Consider the following 4,398-nt stretch of genomic DNA (forward strand, 5'->3'; position numbering starts at 1 on the left):
ATCATCTCACCATAAGGTGGGAACCCTACATGCAGGCAGTTTCTGGCCCTCAGTTTATTTCATCTAATCCAAAGAAGGATTACCAAAAGGAGATACACTGTATTTCATGCTTGCAATTGCAAAAGAGCATTATGGTGTTAAACCCCTTAACAGTAATATGGCAAAACGCCACAAGGTGGTGATGGTAAACCCTGAAGAGACCTCATTCTGCAAAATGAGACACACACACCACATATACCCTCACCAATTTTTCTTTAACAAAAAATTGACTTGGGGTGTGAAGGAGAGATTTGAAAAACACTAACTTTAGATAGTAATCAAAACACTTCTTATAAAAATATTTAGAAACATCCATTTGTTTTCTCTTTTTTCCCAATTAAAAAAAAAAGCAGTACTTTTAAGACTGGCAAACATTAAGGAAATATTTTTCAGCTATAAGCACTCTGATTTTTTTTTTTTTTTTTGCAGTATGCAGGCCTCTCACTGTTGTGGCCTCTCCATTGCGGAGCACAGACTCCAGACGCGCAGGCCCAGTGGCCATGGCTCACGGGCCCAGGTGCTCCGTGGCATGTGGGATCTTCCCAGAGCGGGGCACGAACCAGAGTCCCCTATATTGGCAGGCAGACTCTCAACCACTAGCGCCACCAGGGAAGCCCAGCACTCTGATTTTTATGTATCTACTGATAAAGTGATACATTTAAATAAAGTAACTGTTACCTTCTGGGGAAATTTAGATTTTTTTCTTGGGTTTCATAATATGAAATTTCCCTAAAGAGTCCAGTGAAGATTTCATTTCTTTGACTGCAATTTATTTCCTTACTCATTAAGGAAATGACAGGTAGAGTTAATCCCATACCTTAAATGGGTGCGACTATATAAGGTTAATAATTATTCATATAGGGACTTCCTTGGTGGTGCAGTGGTTGGGAATCTGCCTGCCAGTGCAGGGGACACAGGTTTGAGCCCTGGTCTGGGAAGATCCCACATGCCGCAGAGCAGCTAAGCCCATGTGCCACTACTGAGCCTGCACTCTAGAGATCCTGAGCCACAACTACTGAGCCCGCGTGCCACAACTACTGAAGCCTGCGTGCCTAGAGCCTGTGCTCTGCAACAAGAGAAGCCACCAAGATGAGAAGCCCACGCACCGCAACAAAGAGTAGCGCCTGCCGCAGCTAGAGAAAGCCCACACACAGCAACGAAGACCCAAAGCAGCCAAAAACAAATTAATTAATTAATTTAAAAAAATGATTCATATATATGTATGGATACATTTAACTTTCCAACATGCAAACACACATGTATATGTTATACTTTTTATCTGCTACTTAACCTGCTACTTAACACAGAAACAAAATTTGGATGGGGGAAGAGGGTAGAATCCTGGGCCTAAAATCCCAAAGAAGTAATTAAATGGAAAATAGCCTAAAGGTTATTTAAGAGCCATAAGATTTTATTTCCAAAAACAACATTAGTCAATAGAAAAAAATTTTTTTCTATTTAGCATCAAGTAAATTCTTAAAAAATAAAAATTTAAGTACTAAATACTGACCTGAAGCTAATAATATGTACAAAAATGTCATAAAAATATTCTTACCTTTGACTCTGTAGTTCTTCCATATCAAAGAATTTATCTTAGGAAAATAAGAGATTCACCTGAAGATTTTCAAGGGTGTTTGTTATAACATTGTTTATAGAAATGAGAAATACTGTAAACACCATAGTAAGAAATTGATCAAATAAATTATCAGACATTTATAAACTGAAATACTATTCAATCATTTAAATTATGTTTTTCAGGGCATTGTCATACACCAGTGAAGGGAGTATAAAAATAAGAAAACGTTTAAAGGGACTTTGGTATCATCTATCTAAATTGTGGAATACTCTTTGATTCAACATCTCCTGCCTAGAAATTTATCCCAAGAAAATATTTGACAAATATGCAGATATATATGGACAAAATATTCACTGAAACTTTGTTTATAATAGCCAGAAATTGGAACCAATCAAAACACCCATCAATGGAGAATTGTTCAAATGAATTATAATGCAGTCACAGAGTGAAGCGCTAAGTAGCAAGGATTAGGTAGATGAATGTTTTGAAGTAGAGGGGCATAATATATTGTTGGATTGCCAAAGCCAATGAGAAAATTGGATGTTTTCTACAGTATGGAGGTGCCTCAAAAAAATTAAAATAAAACTACCATATGATCCAGCAATTCCACTTCTGGGTGTGTATCTGAAGGAAGTGAAATCACTATCTCAAAGAGATATCTGTACCTCCATATTCATTGCATTGTATTTACAATAGCCAAGACATGGAAACAACCTAAGTGTTCATCAATGGATGAATGGATAAAGAAAACGTGGAACAATGCACAATGGAATATTATTTAGCTATAAAAAAGAAGCAAATCCTGCTATAGACAACATGGATGAAACTTGAGGGCATTATGCAAGTGAGATAAGACAGACAGAGAAAGATAAATACTGTGTGATCTTCCTTATATGTGGAATCTAAAAAAAACCTGAACTCATAGAGAGTAGATTGATTGTTGCCAGGGTTGGGGGTGAGGGGACACAGCAAGGAGAGAGTGGGTGAGAATGGTCAAAAGTACAAAATTCCACTTGTTAAGTCCTGAGTATGTAATGTACCCCCCATGGTGACCACAGTTAACAATACCGTATTGTGGGCTTCCCTGGTGGCGCAGTGGTTGAGATGCAGCGACACGGGTTCATGCCCCAGTCCGGGAAGATCCCACATGCCGCAAAGCGGCTGGGCCCGTGAGCCATGGCCGCTGAGCCTGTGCGTCCGGAGCCGTTGCTCCGAAACGGGAGAGGCCACAACAGGGAGAGGTCCGCGTACCGCAAAAAAAACAAAACAAAACAAAACAAAACCAACCAATACCATATTGTATATTTCAAAACTGCAAAGATTGCAAATCTTAAGTGTGCTTACCATACACACACACACACACACACACACACACACATTGTAACTATTTGAGGTGATGGATGTGTTAACTAATATTATTGTGGTAGTCATTTTGCAACATACACATGTACCAAATTACTGCTTTATACAGTTTAAACTTAAATATTATATATTAATTATATATCAATAAAGCTGGGGGAAAAAAGAAAATTGGATGTTTTCTATGTTTATGTAAATAAATATTTAAATATATAGAAAATATCTAGGAGGATATAGCATAGTGATGTTCTGGTAAAAGTTTAACAACCAGTTTTCCAGGGGGGAAAAAATCGTTGATAGGTGGTGTTTGCCAATCTCCACAGCGTAAGTACTCCTGCCATGGCTGATTTCAAGCTCTTGATGTATGCACACAATTAGCTTAATGAGCCAGTGTGAGCAGACTCCAGCACATCTCTATACCCCTCGGACGTGAGATTATGAGAAGACTTTCATGTTCTACCTTACTTCTGTGTTTGTTTGCATTTTTTACAACAAAATTGCACCACTGTTGTAATCCACAAAAAAATGAATAAAAATGCCAATTTGACAAAACAAAGATTTTTAAAAAGAATATTTAAAGACATGGGAGGATGCTTATGACATTGCCAAGTAAAAATTGTATGTTTCAGAGAAGTATCCTGTATTATCTCAATTTCATTTATGTGCATTCCTTTGCACAGGAAAATGTCTGAAAGAAAATATGCCAAAATGTACATGGTGGTTATAGCTGAGTGATGAGGTTCTGGGTGATTTTATTCTTTGTTTTACTTTTCAATATTTTCCATGTTTTCTACAAATGCTTTTATAATTATATAATGCTTTCATAATCACAAAAGACATCATCATCATATATAAAATACATAACCCTGCTGTCACTGCTTAGAAAGCAATTTCTTCCCTTTGGGATTGCTATTACTATAATCAGAGCATGTGACTAACTTAAAATGTGGATAAATGGAATCTTTCATCTTTTTCCCTCTCTCAAAGCTAAAAGGAGCAGTTAGTTTTTATTTATGTGGCCCAAGATCTGGAAATATATATATATATATATATATATATATATATATATCCTAACTCTTAATAGAAAAATTTCCCAATCTCTTACTTTGTCAGTTACTGCCATAGCCATTACCCTAATTTTTTTTGCCCACATTATTGTAACAGCCATTAGCTTCTCTCTCTCTCTCTCTCTGTTTCCATTTCTCCCCTAAGTCCAGTCCATACTGTAATTAGAACAGAGTAGGGAGATCTACATACATGTTGCCATAAGATTAATCATCTTACAATATGATTTTCCTTTTCATTTTGCTCAAAAGTCTTTAATGGCAGGTGGCAAAAGAATATTTACAGCATATCCCATTTCTGTAATAATTATATAAGCAAGATTACCATATGTGCAGAAAAAAATCTGGAAGAATATATGT

The sequence above is a fragment of the Lipotes vexillifer genome, unplaced genomic scaffold (assembly GCF_000442215.2).
Source record: "Lipotes vexillifer unplaced genomic scaffold, Lipotes_vexillifer_v1.1 scaffold268, whole genome shotgun sequence".
In the NCBI taxonomy this organism is placed as follows: domain Eukaryota; kingdom Metazoa; phylum Chordata; class Mammalia; order Artiodactyla; family Lipotidae; genus Lipotes; species Lipotes vexillifer.